Here is a 24,382-nt window from a genome sequence, read left to right as displayed (position 1 = left end):
AGCCCCCCAGTACATAGTTGTATATTCTTCATTGTGGGTCCTTCTAGTTGTGGTATGTGGGACGCTGCCTCAGCATGGTTTGATGAGCAGTGCCATGTCTGCGCCCAGGATTCGAACCAACGAAACACTGGGCCGCCTGCAGCAGAGCTTGCGAACTTAACCACTCGGCCACGGGGCCAGCCCCTAATTGACTTCTTTTTAACACTTGTTACCGGACTTCACATTCCTCAACTCGACAATGCTCATCCTACATTTCATGCAGGCTGGGTACCTATTTGAACTCTCTTCCTACTTCCCCAGTTACTGTATTATTTGCCATTTCCTTTCTCTAATTCACGCCTGCTCTCTTGTTTGGAAATGCCATTTACCTTTTCTGTGACTATTTTATGTCCTTTTCTCCCTTCCTATGTTCCTTCTCTTCCACAATGCACTCCCAGCCACTCCAGTCCATGTTCATCCCAGTCATGCAGGCCTATTTCGTGTATAGCCTGTTAAGCCCTTGGATGTGTTCTTGGATTAAATTTTTGTGATAGTTTTCTCTCTCCAAGTAGATTGTCAGCTTCTTGAGAGCAGCCATATACATATATTGTATTTGTCCACTCTAGGTCAGAGACCAGGGCCAGGGGCAAAACTGGTTCTAAATAAAAAAAGTAAGCCATTGTCAGAATAGTTAAATGAATTAGACAGTTGGACTAAGGGGGTAAATGAGATAAGAGTGTCTTTGCTGACGGAATTCTGTCTTTAGCGTTGATTGTGTGAAGATGGGGGTTAGAGGAGTGTTATCAGCACCTAAATATTACAATTCGGATTTTCTATACTCTGTCTTCCCAACTCCTGGTCTCCCATTTCCCCAGTCAGTTCTTTTCCTGAATGGGACTTTTCCTTAACGTGTCCTCTGAGAGTTCCAATGCGCTTGAGGTATTTAGGTCAGTTGTAATGAAACAAAGCCTGGTTCTCACTTGGCAGCGGTCTTGTTCCAGGAATCATAGGTCTGAAGGGCTGAACGGACCTGAATCATCTCTGAGGCTTACAATCCTGTTGTCGTCTTTGGGCTCTGCATCTCCACTTTCTCTTCCTCCTGATTATTTTTACTGTTTGAAAAGTTCAAACTTTTTTTTTTTTTTTTGTGAGGAAGATTGGCCCTGAGCTAACATCTGTTGCCAATCTTGCCCTTTGGCTTGAGGAAGATTGTCGCCGAACTAACATCTGTACCGGTCTTCCCCTATTTTGTGTGTGGGATGCTGCCACAGCATGGCTTGATGAGCTGTGTGTAAGTCTGAGCCTGGGATCCGAACCTGCGAATCCCAGGCTGCTGAAGCAGAGCCCGTGAACTTAACCACTATGCCACTGGGCCAGCCCCACTTCTTTAAAGGTGTGAAAGAGAATGTGGTAACATGAGTCTGTCAACTGCCTCTGGGGAAGAAGGCAGCATATTTGGTGGTGATAAAGGAGATGGGAATCAGTAACGGTAACCATTTATTGAGTGAGTTTTATTCACCTGTGCTGTGTTCGTGTCTTTGTTAGGTTGGTTGATAACCACTCTGTTTCTGTATTAAACCGTGATCGATTGATTCCCTCAACATTTTTTAAGGCGAGAAATCCAGCAGACGACTGCATATGCTGTGGGGGTTTCAGTGTGCAGCACATAGTGCATACTTTGTTAATGCTCGGGAATGGATGAATGCAGATGGAAAACATGCCGTGCAGGAATGTGCAGACTGGTCTGGGGCTGCAGTGAAATAGCACTGTGAGGGCTGGCATGAGTGGCGGGTAGAGGACACTCATTCTTAAGAGGGAGCTGTTGGGGGAAAAAGGAACAGCGGGGAGATGCCAGAGAAGCGTCCTGTACCACATGGACTGTGAACGACAACCTGTAATAGAAATAAATGTGCTTTGAAAAATGCAATGTAGTATTCTCTTATAATTACAAATTTTACAGATCAACACAGGGGCTCTTTGCGGGAGCAGACCGCCTATTGCTTAGCAGATACCCAGCAAACATGGAGGCCCCACTGGACTATGCTTTTTGTCCCACTTTTTTCTTTTTCATACCGAACCTGTCTGCTGGTTCAGAGAACAGCTTTTTCTTTTCCAACTGTAACTAGGTGAGAAATTGTGAAGAGTGGTTGAAATAGTTTACTGGTGGTTCTCCTTTCATTTTCCCATTCCATTGCGAGTAAGGCCACGTACTACATGGATGTCTACTGGCAAATGCATAAAACACACAATTTTGAGGGCAGAGTCCATGTCTTTGAGTAATAATTAACTGTTAATGGCATTGTCTTGGATGCTGTATAGTAAATAGTCAAGAAACACTCAGTCTTTCTTCAATGAGAGTTTTCAGGCCAGGGTGAAGACCACACACAGATAAACCTGAAAGGTGGTGTTTTGACTGAATATAAGCGGAAACAAAGGGAAAAAATCCTGCTGGTTTTGTGTTGCCCTGTTTAATTGCACGATGGTGGTGGTTTCCTTTGAATTTCCTCATGCCCAGTGCAGGGCACGGGCGTGACGGTGGATGATGCACTGCCGAGCAAGGACTACATAATAGAGGCTGGCGGCCTGGCTGCTGGGTTTTTGACTGTAGCTGGATCTTCCCAGGGGTTTTCAAGTCTGAGTCTCTGTGAAATGGAACAAGTGGATTGAGCCTGGTCTGTCCTTAAAAATAAGTCCCTAAGACATCAGTCAAGTGCTTTTCAGTTGGAAGCCTGTGGAGTAAGAGCCTGGCACATAGACTTTGGACTTAAGGCAGTTTAGTTTTTTTTCTTTCTTTACCTGACCCTCTTCAGGCTCAGGAGAGAGGAAATGTTCAGGGTCACTCAGGGCCAGGCCTAGGGACTGGGTCTGCCTGGGCTCTTTGCACCATCAGGCACTAGCTGTCTGCAGTGTCACTTTTCTGAGTGAGGAAGCAGAGGTCCCTGGCCTGAGGGTACATCTCAGGGCTACAGGACTGAGAGCACCTAACCCTCCTGGTCCCTGTCCTCCTGGGGTCACGGTGTCCTCAGGTTAACTTGTCTCTCCAGGGCTGCTCTTCAGGACTTTACCTGGAGAGAGCTTCACACGCAGCAGCACGTGCAGTGAGAGGAGAGCAGGCTGCCCCACCAGCCTTGCCGCCCTGAGGGAGGATGGCTCTGCCTGCCCCTTTTCCTCCTCACCGGCTGCGGGCTGGGGATGCTCAATGGGCCCAGCTATCTGAGGGCTCTGGTGCCAACTGCTCCCACCTGCTCTGGGTTTGACCCAGAAGGCATTGTGCGAGGATGGTGAGGGAGCGATGAGCACAGGGTGTGGGATAGAGTGGGCTGCCCTGATGCTCATTTAGAGGCTTAGGGAGGGAGTGAGGGAGAGAATGATGTTCTAATTACAGCCTGAGTTGTCAGGCCTATAATCTTCCCTGATGGTCCTCCTTATTCTCCAGTCTCCAGAGTCATCTGCATATGAATCGGAGGTGCCAAGGCTTAAGGTTTCTGATCTTTGTAACATCCTGTCAGTCTAAGCTTTTGTGATCTTGCCCTGGGTGAACAGAGGGCAGGAACCAGCCGGTTATAGTCACTGAAATGTCCCTGGAGTGGCCTGAGAATCGAATTCAGGCATTTCCAGATCTGTTTTTAAGAAATTCGAGGCAGAAGTCAACCGAAAAAGGAAAGCTGAAGATGATGTGAGGTTCTGGGAGGTTCTCGCTGATGTGACTGAGAGGATGGAGCTCAGGAGGGTCAGGGAACCACTGACTTTCCTCCCCTAGGCTTTGGCAGTGGAGTGTGTCAGCCTGACATTTGTGGTATCAGTATGCAGCAAATTGCCAAAGGATTCTGTTGCCTCAGACTCAAATTTAATTGACTTATTCTTATGTTGATTTATTTATTGACCTAATATTTATTGAGAGCCTTCCCTACGCCATGCTCTTGGCTAACACTGGAGCTAAAATGGCAGACCAGACACATTCAGTGCCTGCCTTCAGAGCTTAGGGTGTAGAGACTAGAGGAGACTGTCAGAACTAACTCCCCCCACCTCCCAATTTAGATGTGGTCCCTGCGGCCAAAGAGGGGGAGTTATCTTGCCCACAGCGTCAGGATTTTGGACCTTGTTTTCCCAGCTAGATGGTAGACCGCTGGAGGGTGGGATCAGGACTTGTCCTTCCACATGATGCCCTAAAAGTAATTGCCACTCAGCAAATATGGATTGATTGATTAAATATGGCAAAGATATTCCTTACAACTCCTCCCAGTTGTCTTGCTTCTCATTGCCAGATAGGTTCCAGTCCTCTGCCTCAAAGCGGGTGGGCCTGGTCATTTCCCAGCTTCCCCCCATCCGACCACGAGTGCAGCTTCAGGTTGCATTTGACCATCAAATCTCCTAGATTCTAGTCTGCTTCTAGAATTATGTGGCACCTGAGGCAGGAGGAGACTGAAGAGAGATTTCCCTCTCCTCGTGGCGTCTTGCAAAGATGTCCCTTAAGGAGTGGAGAAGGAGACACACCATTCTGGACTCTCTGCAGTGCTGCTGTTTGCTGGCTGCTTCCTTGCACTGCATTTGTTTTATTTAATCCTTTAAATCTTTGTAAGAATCAGTAGATGGTGTGATCCCCATTTTGCCGAGGGTGAGCAGCAGATAACTGATGAGCTGGCCAAAGCTTGCGTTCCCGTGACTTCCACCATGTTTCCCAGCCCTTCTGGGAGGTGGGCAGGTATAGATAGGCGAAACCATGAGCTTTGAGTGGTTTCTCTGCTTTGTCTTCCCAAGAAGTGTCCAGGAAATTGGAACTCCTGGAAATTCCCTCAGTAATCCCTGGAGAACAGAGCACAGATTGCCTGTGTTTGCGTGTATAAATCCTTGAAATTCTCCTGCCGCTAGAATGAGTGCTGATAAACTGCCAATCTTAAAAGCTGACCCCCAGGTACTTATAAGCTGGGACTGGTTTTAACATTTAAGTATTTTGTGGCTAAAGCACATAATTCGGGGTTTGAGGACAATCGCAGCAGACTGGCCTAATTGTTTGATTTACCCACTTGAAATTAAGAACTGTGAATTCTGTATGCAAATGCAAATTAAGCGGGATGCAAATTGTCGCTTTGCTTTCGTTTTAGAGTCCAGAGGGCAGTTGGTGCAGTTGGCTTTGCAGGAGCAGGTAGTGGCTGGTGGGGGAAGCCAAGTGCCTGGAGAGGGAAGCTGTTGGCCCTGGGGGCCCATCACCATGTGTGAGGTCTTAGGAAACCCCCTTCACTTCCTCAGCTTCAGTTCTTCCATCTGTGAATTCGGAGGAAAAATTGCTGGCTCTTCGTCATCCCTTTCCCAGGGCGGCCTTATCCAGAACTTGTGCTTCAGGGGAAAGGAACCGCTGCCTGTCCTCACAGGGTGAAAGACTCAGGTGTGAGTGCATATATGTGCGCACAGATATTTGCACGTGTGCATTTGGTCGTTTTCACCCTGGTGGCCTTTCTGTGACTCATTCCATCAGGCCCAGAATTCGGCTTTTTAAACCTTCCCTGACCTTCACTCAGGACCTGTATGATGACACAGAAATAATACTGTAGCATCCCACTTCACCTCCCAAAGGGTTGTGGTTATTCTGAGCCTCGGAGAGGGGCTCTCTGTGACTCCCCAGGCTGTAGGCTACCCACCCTCCCTGGTCCCATGAAGACAGGTTGAACAAAATTCTGGTCCAAGTGCCTGTGGGTTTCGTGAGGCCCTGGGTTTTGGCCTTGGGGGCAGAAGATTATCTCCATGATTTCTTCTCTTTGAAGCTCAGGGCTTCTGCTGCATCTTCCCTGGTGCTCCTTCTCTGGGTTTTAGAAAGTTCTAGACTCGATTCTGAGTGAAGTTCAGAGTGACATCACCCCTGAGGAATTCTTTCCAGGACGTGGGAGGATGACTTTTGGAGAATCAGGAGTTCTCCAAAGAGAGAGGAAGTGTATATTGCTGTCAATTCCATCTTTGTCTCAGGAACCTGGGCTGCTCTGTTCATTTCTATCCTGAGCTGAAAGGAGATGGGAATTTAGGCTGCATTAGTAGAGATGCTGTATCTAGAACAAGGGAGGTGAGAATCCCACTCCCTCGGCATAAGTTACTAGACCGCACCTGGAGTGTTGCAGTGAATTCAGAACAGCACATTTTCAGAGGGATGTGGGCACATTGGAACGTGTTCACGGAGTTGAAGAGCCCACTCTAGTCTGTGGGGATGGCTGGGAAAATGGATTTTAGCCTGGGGAGGGCAAAACTCAGGTTTTGACTGAATTTTAAATGTCTGTATGGTCCCAGAGGTCCTCACATTGGAATCACAGAACCCTTGGGTAGAAACTTTAAGGAAGGAGATTCTGTTTAATATAAGGAAGAATGAATTTCGTTTGGGGGTGGTAGTTTTGCTGTTTTTTCCTTGACCATCAAAGTGATATGTTCATTGTAGAGTATTTGCAGAGGAAAGAATAAAAATCCATGAAGTATCTGTAAAACCCCTATTCAGAAGCAGCCACTATTTAGCATTTGGCACATTATCTTCTGGTATTTTTGTGTATTTTTTTCTTTACAAAGTTGAAATCGTAGTACATAATTTTGAATCTTAATTTTTAAGTAAGATTACAGGCAAAACATTTAACCTTACATTTGCTAATTTGTGGTAAACATAATATTTTAATGATTTCATAATATTCTATCCTAAAGATATAATGTGATATGATTTTATCTAACATTTCCTCTAACATAGGCCATTAAGTTTATTTCCTAGTTTGTGCTTTTATAGTCAACTTCATTATAAATAAATCTTTCCATGGGTTTGAGATTTTTTTTCTTGGGTTACGTTCCTAGAAATGAATTTGTCTGGTCAAAGTGTATATATAATTTTATACTGTTGATACATATTGCTGTATGGTTTTACAGAAATGTTATATCATGAGTTAAGATGCTTTTCTCCAAGTGATCAGAAAACTTAACCTCAACTGCCTTGAATAAAAAAGAATGTATTGGTTTATGCAAGTGGGAAAAAAAGATATCAGGTGAGCCTGGGTACAGGGGCTCAACTAATGTTTACAAGACTCAGTTCTCCCCTCTCCTCCATCAGTAAGAATTTTTTGGCTACTAAGGGCCACAGTTGGTGGTGGCCTTTTGGGGGGTGTATGTGTGTGTGTGGATGGCTATAGTTGAGCCTTGAGTCAGGGGTAGTGTCTTCATGACTGGCACAGGCAGCCTCAACCCTGGGAGGCTGTCACAGAAACCTCCTTGTTTGGTCCCATTTGATCTAGTTTGGCTGGCATCAAAAAGATGGTTTTTCCTCTGAAATTTTTTATTAGACAAAGGAAGTAGATTGTAGAGCCTTAAGGAGTTGTCCACTGCTCCATCTCTCTGTCTGTCCATCCATCCAGGTAATGTAGTGGAGCGAGCCTTGGATTAGCAGTTAAAGAATGTGGATTCTCATCCAGGTTCTACCCCTGGGGCTGTAACGCACTGTACCTTAATGGCAATGACCAAAGTGTACCTGGGATCAGGGACCAAGGGAACAGTTTCTCCTCCTGGGGCACATCCTCCAAAGCATTTACTTTTCAACAATTTTTAAAAGGTGAGATGTTATCAACATTATGTTGAAAGAACAGTAGGGGAAGTAGTGTGCAAGCCAGACTTGGAGCCACCCAGAGAAGGTCATGAAAGGCTGCTGTCTCTCTCTCATTTTTTCCAGTCTGTTTGCAGACTCCACGCCCAAGGTCAGCCACCATGGCTTTGGAAACTGACTTTGCATCTGCTTTCTGAACATTTCTTCATTATTTAAAGGGGGCTAATACCAGTTCTGCCACTCTCAGAGCTTTGTAGGGGCTGACCTGAAAATGAAAATGCACATGATAGGAATGCATAAGTGTAAGATGATGTTTTAAGTCTTGAGCACCTAGGGCATGAAAGCAAGTTCCACCTTGCTTGAGAGGGGGGTGGTTCTAGCCCATTCAGCAGGGCCCCAGAGGATTTGGTCTTTTTTCCTCATTGGTAGACAAGCCCAGAAAGAAGGTTCATAGGATGTTCAGGAAGCACTGAGGGTCAGCACATGAAGATCTGGACCTCAAGAAAAGCATGCAGTAGATGTGGATTCTTCCTTAAATCCATTGCCACCAAAGGGCCCCCACAGCCAGGCTCAGATGACTGCAGCAGCTTTGCCCTGCTGCTCTCCTTTGCATCCTCTATAGAACACTCTTTCTAAAAGTACAGGTCTCATACCACCTGCCCTGTTCCAACGCTGCTCTTGGGATGATGCAAGTTCCTTCACGTAGCTGAAAAGGGTGCACAGGAACAGTCTGGCTCCAGCTGACCACTCCACCTTCTTTTTCCGATTCTTTGCCCGCTCTCTACATTGTAGTTGGTCTTCTTTCAGTTACACCATGCTCTCTCCTGCCTGCAGGACCTTCCCACATATAGTGCACTTCTCCTTAACCCCCCATCCCAAAGCTTTTAGTCATCTTTCAGATTTCAGCTTACATGTCACTTCCTCCAATTTTTGCCGCTCCTTTGATTGGGAGACTGAATAGCTAGTCACTGATGGTGGAGGGATTAAAAATGACTTATGAGTTTGTTCCCTCTGTCTGGGCAGGTGGTGACTGGGTATGAAACCCAAGTCCAGCAAATGGCCAGCGAGCGTGGTCACTCTTAGCACAGTTCACCGTCTGGAGCTGGGAGGAAGGTGTTCTTGTCCTCCTGTCACTTCAGCATCGTCCTGTGCACGTCTGCTTTGCACATGTTCCGTGTTAGTGCTTCCTGCCCCACGGTGTGGAGTCCCAGCTCTTGATCGGTGCAGCTGCTCCCAGATGTTTGAGTGGTTTTCGAAAGGGGGTGGAGGAATGTAGGTGTCAAGCGCAGACTTTTCTTAATTCCTAGAAATCATGATGAGTCTGAATCACTGGGTTAGTGTTGCTGCAATTATCTAGAGATTGTGTGTGCGCACGTGTGGCTGTGGGCGCTTGTGTGGGATGTGAATGGATGGTGATTTGTTTACAGGGTGGAACTGGGGAAGTTGGAGAAGAAGCTACTAAAATTTACCCAAGATTTTTGCTGAAGTGGATAAGAAGATATTTGAGTTCTCTGTACGGCCAAGCATTCGTGAGACTGAAGGACACAAGGCATCAGAACTGTTTTGTAATGCTTCCTGTAGCACAGATATAATGCCAGAAATCATATTGCTAATCACTTGGTCCTGGAGATGAAACGGAATCGATGCCTAGCTTCTTAATGCGTGAGAATGTGAAAAGAAGCCTGTGAGCCCCAGCTAAGCAGTTGGCTCCTGGTTGATTATTCATACATTTATTGAGCAAACATTGATTATTGTGTGTCAGGTTTGCTTGTTCCTGAGTACACATTATCTCATTTCTTCTTGCAATTCCAGGATCAGCTTGAGTTTTATTTTAGGAGTTTTTAAGAAATACTCTAGAATTTGTTTTAGATAGTGTGGCTGTTGATTTAATGGGGAGTGGGGTTGACTGTGCCACTTGGTTGCAGGACAAAGCATTAACAATGATCTTGGCTCTCTTTGCTTACCTGCCAGACTACTTTTTTTTCCTTTGGCAGAGAGTAACTATTCAGTGAATGGGGACCAGAGAAAGCAGAATTTGTTAAGCAAGGTGCTTCTTGAAAATAGGATTTAAAGTTATAGGGTTTTCCTTGCCTCTCCCTAAACACCACTCTAATATGGCCATACTCATGCTTCCATTTGTGTTTTTCACAATAACATAACGGCTTCTCCAGGGAGTCTTCTGATGTCATCACTCACTATGGGATCTTTTTATTAAGGTAGATTGTGGAGGCGTGCAGAAAGGGTGATTGGCACAGAATTATAGGTTCGGGAATTGTAGCTGTCTTGCTGAAGGTCAGCCCTGTTGTAATTGCTGGCTCTGGTGTGTGAGCCACCCTGCAAAATGCTGAACTCCAGAGACGACCTTGGTCTGTGAGCAAGTGGTGCTTTTGGGACCTATTGCTGGCTCTTTATTTCTTTTCTTCAGATGTCTCCTGCCAACTGTTCCAAGGGTTTATTTCTCCCGCAGTTGAAGAAGATCACTTCGGATTTATTTGACTTGTATTTGTGCCCCTGAAGTATTACCCAGGTAGACTATTGCAGGTATCAGGAATCAAAGTTCTTGATCCGTTTGGCCGCTTTATCTCAGCGCAGCAGTTGTTCATACTGCTCAATAAGGACCGCTTCGTGAGGGGCCTGGGAGTCATCTGTCTACGTTTTGAAAGGCAAAAAAGCAGCATAGAGTCTTTTAGGGGATGTTATATAAGTAACTGGGAAACTCGAGGAACGGGGGGAAAAGGAGCAATGTCGAGCCAAGTGGTTGGAATAAGATAAAGGGATCTTTAATTCAGGCAGCTCTAGAAAGGGAAGTGGACTGAGGCATTTTAAACCTATTTCCATTTTTAAAAACCCCAAAGTTCTGTATTTTTCTGATTCCTAATTTGTAGATTTGACTCCTGTGGTATGCTCAGATTTATAAGAGGATGGTGTACGAGGCTGCAGACGAATTTGCCATAACAGAATACCACAGACTACGTAGTTTAAACAACAAATTTATTTTCTCACAGTCATGGAGGCTGGAAGTCCGAGATCAAGATGCCATCGGGGTTGGTTTCTGGTGAGGCCTCTTTTCCTGGCTTTGTAGACAGCTGCCTTCTCACTTTGTCCTCACATGGCCTTTGCTCTGTGCCCACACCCTCTTGGTATCTCTTCATCTTCTTAGAAGGACACCAGCCCTATTGGATTAGGTCCCACCCTTATGACCTCATTTAACTTGAACCACCCCTCTAAAGGCCCCGTCTCCAAATACAGTCACGTGGGAGGTTAGGGCTTCGACATATGAATTTGGGTGGAGGGGCAGAGGGAGGATGACAATGACACAATTCAGTCCATAACAGATGGGAAGATCTTGTCTTTAGTTGGGTTTGGCAAACTAGTTCACCCCACCTGTTTTTATAATGTTTATTGGAACACAGCCATGCCCATTTGTGTATAGATGGTCTCTGCCTGTGTTTGCATTACAAGGGCAAGGGTGAGTGGTTGAGATAGACCTGCAAAAGCCTAATTTGCTATTTAGCCTTGGAAAGAAACAGTTTGCCAACCCCTGAAATTGGCAGAGCCTTTTCCAATAAGAGAAGAGGTTTGTCAGGTCTTGTATCACAGTGATTTTTTTTTTATTGACGTACCAGTAGGCAATATGTGTTGTTTACAAATTAAATAGGGAAAAAATGGAGAGTGAAAATTGCCCCATGGCCAAGTGGCTGGTACACATCAGGGTTACCAGAAAAGCCAGCTGCAGTCAGAGACCTTGCTGTGTGACCCATGGGCAATTCACTTCCCATCTCTGAGCCTTGATTTCTTTCACCGTAAAATGGGGATAAGGTGACCTGTCTCATAACACGTTTGCTTGGATCCAGTGAAATAAAGCCACAAGATCATTGTATGAGTGGTAAGAGGACTGTATAAATAGGAAGGATTAACCAGCACCTATTTGTGCTGTTGCAGCTGCTGCAGCTACATGCTTTGTAAACCTACCCTATTATTTAGAGACTGAGAAATATTTGGATGGTTGTACTGTACTGCTCTGGGAAAAGCAGTCGCCAGTAGGATTTTTATCACATAATTAGAGGCTATGTTAAATGTACTAGTGAAAAGCTGCTGTGTGCTGTTGCATTGTGTTCACATGGACTGGGGATCCTGAACCTTTTCCCTGAGGATGTCCTAGAACAGTGTCCCTGCTCTGTTCCCTTTTTGGTGCTGGCTCTGGGAAGTCCTAGACACAGTGCCAGTGCCACAATGACCTTAGGGACCTTGATAAAATCACCATCTACCCACTGGACGCCTCTCCTTTGCTAGGTGCTGCTCAGCCATCCCATGTGTACATGTACTTGAAGGCCGCGGCACGCTGGAAAGCCAGGGAATGGTAGGAGTGGGGAAGCTCCCACGTTAGGATGAGAAAGAAGCAGAGCTGTTCAAGCTGTTTCTTTGTTGCCTTATTTGTTCATTTATCTAGTCATTCCATCACTCAGCTTCCTCATTTTAGGAGTGGTCATAGTATGTACATTACAGGGTTGTGGTAAGGATTGAATGAGATGCTGCAGATAAAGTGTTAAGCCAACTATGTGACATGGAGTAAATGCTCATTAAATGGTAATTCTTGTTTTTATCATCATTCTCTAATTATTTCATATTCATTAAGTCCGTATCCTGTTCCAGGCCCTGGTGAACAGAGATAGGAGATAAAGGTACGTAGGTGATGATGCGGGAGGACCAGAGGTGAATCTGCTGTGTGTGTGTCCACCAGGCATGTGTTTCTCACAGTGAGGCCAGCGAGGCTACCACTGTCCCTTAACTCAGCCCAATCACCTGCCAGAGTGCCACCACCCTGCCTATCCAGATGTCACCTATCCTCCAGCACCAAGCTTGGGACTCATCTCCTTCCTGATGAATGCTGGCCTACAGTTGTCACACTTGTCTCAGAATCCCCGACCACTTGCCACCTTGTATTTTGTTTGTTTGTTTGTTTGTTTGTTTTTTGAGGAAGTTTAGCCCTGAACTAACTACTGCCAGTCCTCCTCTTTTTGCTGAGGAAGCCTGGCCCTGAGCTAACATCCGTGCCCATCTTCCTCTACTTTATTTGTGGGACACCTACCACAGCATGGCATGCCAAGCGGTGCCATGTCTGCACCTTGGATCTGAACCGGCGAACCCTGGGCCGCTGAGACGTGGAACTTAACTGCTGCGCCACCAGCCCGGCCCCCCACCTTGTATTGTTATAATTGTGTTAGGCAGCCTTGAGAAAAGAGACATGTCTCTTTCATCTTTAATTCTCGTGTGCTTATAACAGTTCCTGGCACATGTGCTTAGTAATATTGAATTGGATGAATTCTAATTCAATTTAACCATCATTTGTGGAACATTTACTTTAGGGTTTCTCAACTTCGTCTCTACTGACATTTTGGACCAGAACTCTTTGTTGTGGGGGCCGTCCTGTGCACTGTAGGATGTTGAGCAGCATCCCTGACTTCTAGCCACTATATACCCATAGCACCCTCCAATCATGACAACAAAATATGTCTCCAGACATTGCCAAGTGTCCTCTGAAGGGCAAGATCACCCCTAGCTGAGAACCACTGACTTGCTGTATTCTAGACACTGCATGTATCTTCTTAGTTAACTTTCAGATACCTTGGGGAGGATTTCCCTTCTCTCCGCAATGCCTTATACTGGCCATAGATTAGATGTCTAATAAATGTTTGTTTACTCAATCTGCTCAGCTCATTTTCCCGGTTGCACCACCTTCAGCTGAGGCTGGGGAGAACAGAAAATTCAAGGCCATATTCATCATCCTCAATTAGCATGTATTAAATAAATGCTTATAATTTCCTGGTTTTCATTTTGCTTTCCTTAATGACTCTCAGGCCTGGAGTCCCTTGCTTTCAGAATGCCAACAGTGCAAGAAAATGAGCAAATCCCACTTCCCTTGTTCAGATTTACTCTGAAAAAAATTAATAGAATAGGCTTATGGGTAAATTTTTTTTTTCCTCTGGAATCTCATTTATGGTCTTAAAACTCCATGGGGCCTCTGTGTTTGCAATTTTTGCACAAGGTTGTCCTTTATTTGCTTAGGAACAGTGTCTAGGAGTATTTACTGTCCCTCTGCAGGGGTGAACACCAATATGGGGCCCAAGTGTCCCAGGGGCTCAGTTTTACCTGTAAGGTTGTAGCACAGTAACCAAAAGTCTAAGCCTTTATGTTGGGAGCAGTGCTGGACTGAAGAATGTGTGTGTGTGTGTGTGTGTGTGTGTGTGTGTGTGTTTGTGTGTGTGTGTGTGTGTGTGTTTGTAGTAGGGTGGTAGTGAGGACAGAGCACTATTCTGTTGGGGAAAATGAGGAGAAGTGATATTCAGGGAGAACTCAGGATAAAGAACTTCGGAAATGAGGAGACCTCAGATCTAACCTAGGGTGCCCCACTGGCTATGAGGACTCGGGCAAGGCAATTTCTCTTCTCTCCACCTGGGTTTCACATGTGAAGGGAGAGGAATAAATTAAATGATCTTTACCATCCTTTCTACCTCCAAACATTCTATGACTTGAAAAGTTTGTCCCGAAGCCCACTTCTTTTATATTCTTTTATACTCATGGAAGAGAAATTGATTACAGTGTTGGAATCCCCAAGACTGTGTGAAGACCAGGCTCGTGCTAACCACCTTCAACTTTCAGAAAGGCTGTCATGAAGCTGAGGGCATAAAGTTCTGCTTTTCTGCCCTGAGAGCTGAAGCAGATGATTGGAAGGCAGATTCTGGCCCAAAAGAAGAATTTTCTAGCCATCAGAGTTGTTGTAAAATGAGATTAGCTTGAGAGGGAAGGAGTTCTCGTCAGTGGGGATATTCTAGCTAATGCTGATCCTGTCTTGGCAAGGATTGTTGAAGTCCTTTCTGATCCTGTGAATTTTTAAAAATTATATTTTGTTAATTTTCCTTTTATCTTGAGATCCTTAAGATGGGAAGGGGAAGAGCGATGGCTAGAGCTGCTGTCTGAAAACTAATCCCTTGGGGGGGATGGGTGTTAAAGTGAGGGCTCTGATGGGGAGGGAACATTGCTACAGCTATATTTCTTCAAAAATGACTTGAGTGGGGAGTGGGCTGAAATGTAGGCGCTCAGAGATGTGTTGAGGGAATCTTTGAGATCTACTGGCTGTGGGCCCTGGCTTGACCTTCCTAGGCCAGTAACTGGCTCCCGTGTTGAACTTATGGCTCTACTTGCCTCTTTCCCTGTGGGCTGTCTTGCCTTCCTGAGCAACAACCAAAAGCTATGTTGTTTCCTCTGCCACCTTCTGTCTATCTCCTCACAGCTCTGACTCAGCTGTCATGGGAGTTGGCTGTGACTGAGAACCAAAATTAATCCACTTTCTCTGGAAATTATTTCTTTCAGGCCCGTGACTGTCACATCGCTGAGTTCTCTGAGGCCAGCATCTTTCTGTGAAGTCCTTGCTTTCCATGCGAGCCTTTCTATAGGGCTCCATGGAACACTTGCTGCACTCTGTAATTGACTGGACATATTTATACCACTTGTAATTACCTCAAGGTAATTGTCTGCTGAGGCCACGGCAGCGGCTCCTCCTGGGCACCTTGCCTGGGCGTTCATAACCACCCTTCCCTGCCTGTGGAATGGCAAGTCAGTTTCCTCTGGATGGTAGAGCAAGGGTGATGCACTCAAATTGCTCCCTCTCGCTGGCCTTGCTTTTTCCACTGACTGTCTTTATTTCTTCATCTCTGCTGTTGCAGACAACCAGTGTGGCACATTGTGAGAACCCGCTCTCAGGGGCCACTGAGCTAGTTGGGTCCTAAGCTGCAGTGCTGCCCCTAAGTCTGAGAAGCTCCAGATGTCCCACCATTTCAAGGAAGTTGGTCCATCTGCTGCCGCCTTGGCCTAACCCTACCTCTCACTGCTGTGTTCTTGGTGTTTTCCTCTCTCTTCTCATCCCAAACATACTTTTACATGGAGATGAGGAATTTAAGATGCGCCCCCCCCCCCCCCCACCCCCCGGTTTTGGAAATGAGAGTAACTGGCGTGTGAGATTGGGAAAAGCCACTAGGCTACTTGGGTTTCTTATTATCTTAGCTCGGGCTGCCATGACAAAATACCGTTGACTGGGTGGCTGAAACAACATTTATTTTCTCACAGTTTTGGAGGCTGGAAAGTTCAAGATCAAGGTGCCAGTGGGGTCCATGTCTGGTGGGGACTCTCCCCCTGGGTTGTGGACAGCCACCTTCTCTCTGTGTTGTCACATGGCCTTCCCTTGGTGCACGCACATGGAGAGAGGTCTCTCTCTCTTTCTCCTCCTATGAGGCCGTAAAGCTGACGTGATTAAAGACCCTATTCTCATTGAACCATAATGACCTCCTGAAAGCACCATCTCCAAATACAATCACTTTGGGAATTAGGGCTTCAGCATAGGAATTTGGGGGACACCATTCAGTCCATAGCACTTAACTATTGCTGCTTCTCTTTCTGCTTCAGAAGACAAGGAATAACTCGCCTTGTGGGGTGGAAACAACCCAGATGGTTGTAGGGCTGTCTTCTTCCTGTCAGAACTCCTGCTTTTCTTTTTCCCTTGCATCTTTTTGTTGACTGTTGGAGACCCTGAGGGAGCCACTTTTTTTCTTCTCCATATAATTCCATGGTTCACTGATAAGGCCTGGGGTCTCTGGATACTGTGCCATCAGGGGACTGGCTTAGTTCAGAGTGCCTGGGCCGATTCAGACTTGGCTTACCAGGAGTGGCTCATATTTAAGTTCAGTTCTTGTAGTCTTCCTCTGCCAAAAGGTCATTTTACAGAAAACATAACAAAGATTGCGAAAGTTCCAATGGTTGGGAGGAGGTTTTAGGACTACTTAGTGGCAGAACCAGGAACACGAGCCTGGTTCATAATCTCTAGTTGTTGTCAGAGCTGGTGAACTCCTGGAGATTGCGGCAGGAGGTGCTTCGCCCATTTTGTTGACTAAGCTTCCCTTGCGTTGCCCTGTTGGGGGTGGTTCTTCATGTCACACTTGAAGGGACAGAGAAAGGGTGAGATACCTCATCGTGTGGCCTTCTCTACAAGTGGGAAGGTGTTCTGTGACATTTAAAGAATGAGGGGCCTGGCCTGTGGGCCGAGCAGGTCTTCTGTAGGTCCCACCTCCTGTACTGAAGCCCTCTCCTTTAGCAGTGGCAAGGCCAGTTAACCGTCACTCTTAATTCAGGTGACACATAGTAAATATTTAGCACTGTGCTGGAAGCTGGGGTATAACAGTGGGCAAAGTGGGCTTGCCCAGCCTTCATGGGACGTAGTCTAGTTTCTAGCCTCCCTACCCCCGAATCCTCACTGATGCATATAGATTGGGAATCTCTGAGTGACCGGGGCTTGGGATGGGGAATATGTAAGCTCTGACTCCCATGCCGCCCTGGTCTGGCAATAGTGTGTGTTGGGTGATGGTGGTGGAGTGGTGCTGAGGGACGTAGGATGACACCAGGGAGATTTGTAAACCATGGAGACTTCACTGAAACTGTGTCCTTACCTGAAGCAGGAGCAGTATGGGCATTCCAACCATGGGTGAAGGCCTAGGAAAGGGGTGGTGGATGGGGTTGGAAAATAGCTTATGGGATGACTGTGGAGATGGTCCCACATCTCCTTCCTGCTTAGATGTCCCTTCTGCCCTGAGTACTCCCTGGAATTTCAGCTGCTGCTGTCTAGCTTTAAAAATAGTTTTTTTAATTAAAAATTTTTAAAAGTAAAAATTGTGTATATTTAAGGTGCGCAACATGATTTGATATGCATATACACAGCGAAACATTACTAGAGTCAGGCTAATTGTCTCCTCACAAAGTTAGCACTTTGTTCTGTGTGATGAGAGCATCTGAAATCTACTCTTTTAGGGAATTTCCAGTATTCCATACAGTGTTATTAACTGTAGTCATCTTGCTTTAGATTAGATCTCTAGATTTATTCATCCTACATAGCTGCAACTTTGTACCCCTTGTCCAGCGTCTCCCCATTTCCCCTCTCTCCCTGCCCCTGGCAACATACTACTCTCTGCTTCCATGTAGTAGACTTTTAAAGATTCTACATAGAAGTGAAATTATGCAGTTTTTTTCTTTGTATGTCTGGCTGATTTTACTTAGCATCATGTCCTCCAGGTTCATCCATGTTGTTGCAGATAGCAGAATGTCCTTTGTAAAAGCTGAATGATATTCCATTGTGTCTATGTATACGCCAATATTTCTTGATTCGTTTGTTCTCTGACAGACATTTAGGTTGTTTCCGTGTATTGTCTATTGTGAATGATGCTGCCGTGAGCATGGGAGCACAGATATCTCTTTCAGGTACTGATTTCATTTCCCTTGGGCATATACCCAGAGGAGGGATTACTGGATCATATGGGAGTTCTATTTTTAGTTTTTTGAGGAACCTTCATACTGTTTTCCATAATAGCCATACCAATTTACATTCCTACCAACAGTGTACAGGGTTCCCTTTTCTCTACGTCCTCACCAACACTTATCTTTTGTTTTTTTGATAATAGCCATCCTAACAGGTGTGAGATGATATCTCATTGTGGTTTTGATTTCTCTTTCCCTGATAATTAGCGAGCACTTTTTCATGTACCTGTTGGCTGTTTGTCTTTTTTGGAGAAATGTCTATTCAGGCCCTTTGCCCATTTTTAGTTGGATTTTTTATTTGTTTGCTTTTTTGCTATTGAGTTATAGGAGTTCCTTATATATTTTACATATTAACCCCTTATCAGATATATGATTTGAAGAATATTTTCTCCCAATCTGTAGATTACCTTTTCATTTTGTTGTTTCCTTTCATATCCCAAAAATCATTGCCAAGTCCAAATGTCAAGAGTTTTTTTCCCCTAATGTTTTCTTCTAGAAGTTTTATGGTTTCAGGTTTTATGTTTAAGTGTTTAATCCATTTTCTGTTGATTTTTGTCTATGGGGTAAGATAAAGGTTCAGTTTCATTCTTTTGCTTGTGAATATCCAGTTTTCCTAACACCATTTATGGAAGATATTCTTGATGCCCTTGTGGCAAATTAGTTGACCGTATATGCATGGGTTTATTTCTGGCCTCTCAATTCTGTTCCATTGGTCTATGTGTCTCTCTTTATGTCAGTACTATACTGTTTTTATTACTATAATTTTGTAATACAGTTTGAAATCAAGAAGTGTGATGCCTCCAGCTTTTTTCTTCTTTCCCAAGATTGCTTTGACTCTTTGGGATCTTTTGTGATTCCATATGAATTTTAGAATTGTTTTTTCTATTTCTGTGAATGTCTGCCTTCTCAACTGTCAGGGGAGTCCTCTGGCAGCACAGTGGACAGTGTTGACAAGCTCAGCTGTATGAGGCAATACCAGTTCCTGGATGAACCTGGAGACTGTCCCTTGAGCTGAAGTGACAAGCTGCTGATTCTTGCTCAGCATAACCATTTCTGACTCTCCTGAATACTATGGGTGGAGCAGGGAGTTGTGTCTAGGCAAAAGAGAGGTGTAGAGAGCATCTGTGGGGAATCAGGGCAGGGCTGGCTGCCTATCTCCCCAACCTTGAGGAATTGAGGTACGCTGGGGGGTGGGTCCTGAGTTACCTGAAAACCCTGGCAAGTTTCCTTGAAAAAGACATGATCCCTTTTGCATTGCTGCACACATTTAAATACCCCAGCAACTCTCGTCCTTCACGCTAGCTGTAATAACCAACTGCATTTCCTGTCTCAGAGCCTTTCCTTCTCTGATAATTAGCTGCTTTGTCATACCCCTTTAATCTAGTGGTAGTTACACTGGGAGCTGCCTGCTTAGGAATTTCTGCATTAAGGGAGGAGACTCTCCCACTGATCCTGTGCAGGCATTTTTGCTGACAGGTTGCTATGGCCAGAGTTGCTGAATCCAAGAAGCAGAGACCTTTTGCCTTCATCTGGTCATGTGCTTTGGGGGAAAAAAAGATGTGCCCACCCCTCTTTGCGTTCCCTATTTCCTGTCCTCACCTCTCACTGTTGAATTCGGGTTGACATTCAATTGCCCAATCTCCCGTCATACTCAACTAATTGGATTGTTTTTAAATTCTCCTCTGGATGAATTATGAGCTTTCTTGACTTTGGTCAGGCTTCCTGGAGTCAGTCCCAGCCCAGGCAGGTGCTGTGCCAGCTTCCCTGGCATGTGCCTGTGCCAGCGTATTTTACTGTTGACCCGAAGCTCTCCCTTGGAAATACCAAGCCTGGAGCTCTGGAGAAGGCGCTGCCACTCATGTAGTTCTGAAAGGCTGCCTTTGTCCCGAGGAATGCCTGTCGCAATGAAGCCTGATAAACAGCCAGCTCATTTCTCCTGTAAATTAAAAGGAAAGAACCTTGCCCAGTAGAAGTAACTTTGCTTGTCTCTTCTCTTCTTCTTTATTCAAGCCTATTTAATGAATATTTATTTAAGACCTAAAGCCCACCACTGTGCCAGGCACTATAAAAGGGGACATAGAAGTTTGTGATCCTTGCTCTCTAGAACCTAAAGGTTTCTTGGTGGACACAGAACATATGCACAAGAAACCATTAAAGAATATATCAAATGGATTAAGTGAGATGCCAAATGCAGGAGCATTTGGTTGCCTTATGGGACCAGAGCTTCCTTTTCCCATGTCTTCCAGAGATAGGCTTCTATTTGAGTCCCTTTAACATTGCTTCATTAATTCATTTGTTCATTTGTTTCTTTCATTCATTCAGTAAACACCAATTTTGTACTTACTCTTTACCAGGCACTCTGCTAGACGCTAGAGACAAGGAGGTGAATATAAGACACGGCCCTGTGCCAGCTCACAGTCGAGTTAGAGAGAACATGAGAGAGGGACATGATAACGCACAGCAGTAAATGCTGTACTCAGGCAGGGATGAAACGCCACGTGAAGCAGAGGGTGAACGAGCCAGTCAGCTTCTAGGTTTGATTTTACCTTCATAATTTGTCTTCTGTTCAGAAATAACTCCCAGCGTTTCTCTTTTCCCTCTACCACTCAAACGGTTGATTAACCTCCTTTTTCTGCCAACCTGTACGTCTTTTTAATTTTTTGAAATATCCTTTTCTTTACTAGTCACTGTGTATTTCTTTGCCTTTCATCTTATATATTTATTTTTTATTGTGTTTTTGGAGCATCTCATAGAGCTATAGAGCTACTTTTTGCTTAGTTTTCTGTCAAGAATTATCCACTCTTTTCTTCCATGAAGAATGGCTGACACCATGTGGGAGTTTTTTCTAGATGCTTAAATTTGTTTTTAGTCGTGTTTCTCTGATTCTCTCGCCTCTTATAGTTGCTTGGAGTTAACTAATTCACCATTGATATTTCTGAATTCTTAAAATTCTTTGAAAAATATCACTTTTCCCCCTCTGGGCCACATCAGTGAGTGGAGCCCCCCAAATAGAACAACCTTAACAATAGAAAACAATATTCCTGTCGCTCTGCCCCTACCCACCACAGCAGGGCTTCTGTGCTACGTTCCTCTTGAAGCTTCTCCGAGTATTTCTCCTCACCCCTGGCAGGTGCCTCATGGGTCCACAGGCTACTTTCTTCTCAGGTCCTCTGGTGATGACCGTTCGGAGTACCCACCCCAGCCTTGTGCCCAGCAAATCCCAGGAAGTGCCCTGCTGGGGCCCTGGGACTGGGTCTCCCTGATATAGCAGAGTTGGGCTGGTTGGCACCCTGAAGGGGTCCTGCAGCTGCGCTGTTGGAAGCTGCTTTGCTGGGCCACACTGGTGACTCACAGGCACCTCCCAGATGGCAACACTGTGCTGTGTCCTCCCCTGAAGCCATGAGACTTTTACTGGCAGCTTTGGCTAGGCTCATCTCGTGAGCCCTGGGGCAGTGTTGTCTGCTGCACTCTGATGTCCTGATGTTTGGGCTTTTCCTAAGATGCAAACATGAGTCCATGGATGCCAGGCCAGAGAAGAGAGTGACTGGTACTGTATTATGCTTAGAACTGCCCTATGCCCTGGCCTGGGCCCTGTTACTGGCCCAAGGCTCTGGACCCAACTCTCTGTTCTCAATATACACTCTCTTCCAGCAAGCCCTTTAGTCCATCTTCCAGATGGTCTTCCAGCAGAACGGCCCCTGAGGTCCTTCACTCATGCCCAGATACGCCCGAATCCTCCAGTGAAGGCACATTAGGCTCAAGCAGAGACCTTTCAATAATTATCAATTACTATAACCTCCTTGGTTGTCTAGTGGTTTAGATTCTGCTCTCTTACCACGTTGGCCCTGGTTCATTTCCTGGTGAGGGAACCACACCACCTGTCGATCTGTTGTCATACTATGGTGGCTGCTTGTTGCCGTGATGCTGCAAGCTATGCCACCGGTATTTCAAAGACCAGCAGGGTCACCCATGGTGGACAGGTTTCAGCAGAGCTTCCTGATTAAGACAGACTGGGAAGAAGGACCTGGCCACCCACTTCCGAAAAAATTGGCCATGAAAACCCTAGGAACAGCAGTGGAGCACTGTCAGATATAGCGCCGGAAGGTGAGAGGATGGAGCAAAAAGACAAGGCCCGGTGCTGCTCTGCTGTCCACAGGGTGGCTAGGCATTGGAATCGACTCTATGGCACTAACAACAAAAATAACCTCCTTACAGAAGATTTGGAAAAAAGAGGAAAAGTGATAACTCATGACCTCACCATCCTTGTTTTGTTAGCGTTTTGGGAAGTTTTCATCAAGTCTTTCTCATGCACGTATTCTTTACGTGATTATAATCCGCTGCTCTTTTGCCACCCTCTGGTCTGGGTCCAGCTTCCGCGTGTGCTTGCCCGTCTGTGGGATAGTAGCTGGAGACTGGTACAGACCCTCACACACATGTCCCTTTCCTGCCAGAGAGCTCCAACTACACGGCTCTTCCTCTCTGCGTCCCCCTCCTCCTCCCTGTCTTCACTCTTCAGAGCCCGTTGACATCTGTTTACATTCCTTTCCCTCCTCACCCTGATACTCATCCCCTCTCTGCTTTCTCAGGTTTCTTTCTCAGTAGTTGCTCGCTACCCTGAGCCACCTGTGTCCCATTTCCACTCTGATGTTGGCTGGTGACCTCATGGGGCTGGTGTGTGGTGGGCTCACCAGCAATAAGAAAAACCCTCCTTCACACAATTGCCATGAGGGGAGAGTCTGTCAGGATCAGTGCATACTTAGCTCCGCCCTGGCCAGAGCCACATGGAAAATGAGTACTGCTGATGGGGCACGTTAATGACACCTGTGAAATTTATTTTGTCAGTGCTTAGACAATCATTGGACTGTTTACTTCGAGAGTTTGACTCTTGGTGACCCGCATTTTCATCTCAGCCCTGCCCCTCATTCCCACTATATGCTTTGGGCAGGTCACTTAACCTCTGTGCTTTGGTTTCTTCATCTGCCAGATAAGAATATTAAAAGTTGTCCTGTCAACCTCAGGAGTGTGTTTGCAGATAGCATGACAAGCCCTTTGTAATTCTAGGAATCCTGTGAAATGTAAAAGAAAATAATTATATTCAATAAGAGAAGTGCAAGCATTATAATAATAGGGTTATAAGAACATTGGCTCTGGAACCAGGCAGGAAGCCTGTGTTCAAATCGTGACACTACTCTTACTAGCTGTGTGACCTTGGGCAAGTTTCTTAGCTTCCCTGTGCCTTGCTTTCCTCTGCTGTAAAATGGTAAGTCAGGGTAACTACTTATTTTATAAGCTTGTGATTATAGTAGGATTAAATGGAGTTAATGTTATATAAGGAGGGCTTGGCACATTCGCAAGTATTATTGTGGGTGCTGTCATCATTTATAGAGACCCTCTATCATCACACCTTTCCCTGCTGGTGAGAGAAGGGGCCCCAAGCGAGTGGCTTGAAGGGGAGGAAGGGCGTTCATGTTTATCTGGTGCCTGTTGTGTGATGGGTACAGCTGGTACTTCTATGTGTCATCTCCTGTAGGTGAAGAAACTGAGGCTTGGAGGACAAACCTAGCAAGATTCAAACTTTTTTGACAGATTCCAGATTGGTGCTCTTTTCATTGTACCCTACCAATTCCCAGTTTGGGTCCTGACACATCTTGTGTTCTTGGCACAGCCCTGAGGTCGATGGCATCTGGGTCAACCACCAGTGTGTTCGAATGAGTGTGGGTGTCCCAATTATTGTTGATGCCAAGGAGGCGGAGTGTGTGTATGTGGCTGACTCACTGAGGTCGGAGCAAAGGGCACAACCTCCACCTTAACCCTGTGAATGTAATTAAACCCGTGTGTACACCTTTCACTTTGTCCTTTTCCCTATTCTGTATATTTCTCTAATTTGGTCAGTGTCGGTTTTTAAGATTAACCTTTGGCTGCTCTGCTGCCTGGTTTGTGACTGTGACTGGAGATGGCACTGTGCTGGTTGCTGAATGACAGCACCTTCCTTCCCACCGCAGATGAGTGGTAGCAATAATAACAATGGCCATGATGGATTGAGCATCTGGGAACTTTAGGTAATCTCGTTTATTTCCCATAAACAACTGTGAAGGAGGCAGTATTATATCCCTCTTGTTAGACATGGAGAAACTGAGTCTGAGAGAGACTAACTTCCTCAAGGTGTCACAGCCAGTAAGTGGCCAAGTGGGGTTTGAACATGGGCCCCACCTCTGCGTCCGTCAGATCAGTTCTACTTTTGATTGACTTACAATATGAGCTTCCAGAGAAGATCCTATTTGAAGCAGTCTAGGAGAAGGAATCTTTGCTGGGAGTCTGATGACCCAAGGTCTCGCTCTGGGTTGACGTGAAGTCACTTGTCCTTACTGAGCCTCAGTTTCCCCATCTGTGAAAGTGGGGCTACACGATCAGCCTCAAAAATGTCAGGTTAATGAATGCCCTGCCATCAGGACAGTGCTTCGAGCCCTCTCGCCCATTTGAAACTGTGCC

At 45.6% G+C, this 24,382-nt stretch overlaps 1 protein-coding gene across 11 annotated transcripts in view; it reads left to right on the top strand.

Annotated features, from left to right (window-relative positions):
* Positions 1–24,382, top strand: part of LOC100058633 (carboxyl-terminal PDZ ligand of neuronal nitric oxide synthase protein) — a 286,431-nt gene that overhangs the window by 109,518 nt on the left and 152,531 nt on the right. The window lies entirely within an intron of this gene.

Source organism: Equus caballus, chromosome 5 (genome assembly GCF_041296265.1).
Source record: "Equus caballus isolate H_3958 breed thoroughbred chromosome 5, TB-T2T, whole genome shotgun sequence".
Classification (NCBI taxonomy): domain Eukaryota; kingdom Metazoa; phylum Chordata; class Mammalia; order Perissodactyla; family Equidae; genus Equus; species Equus caballus.
This window is presented reverse-complemented; position numbering and strand designations above follow the sequence as displayed.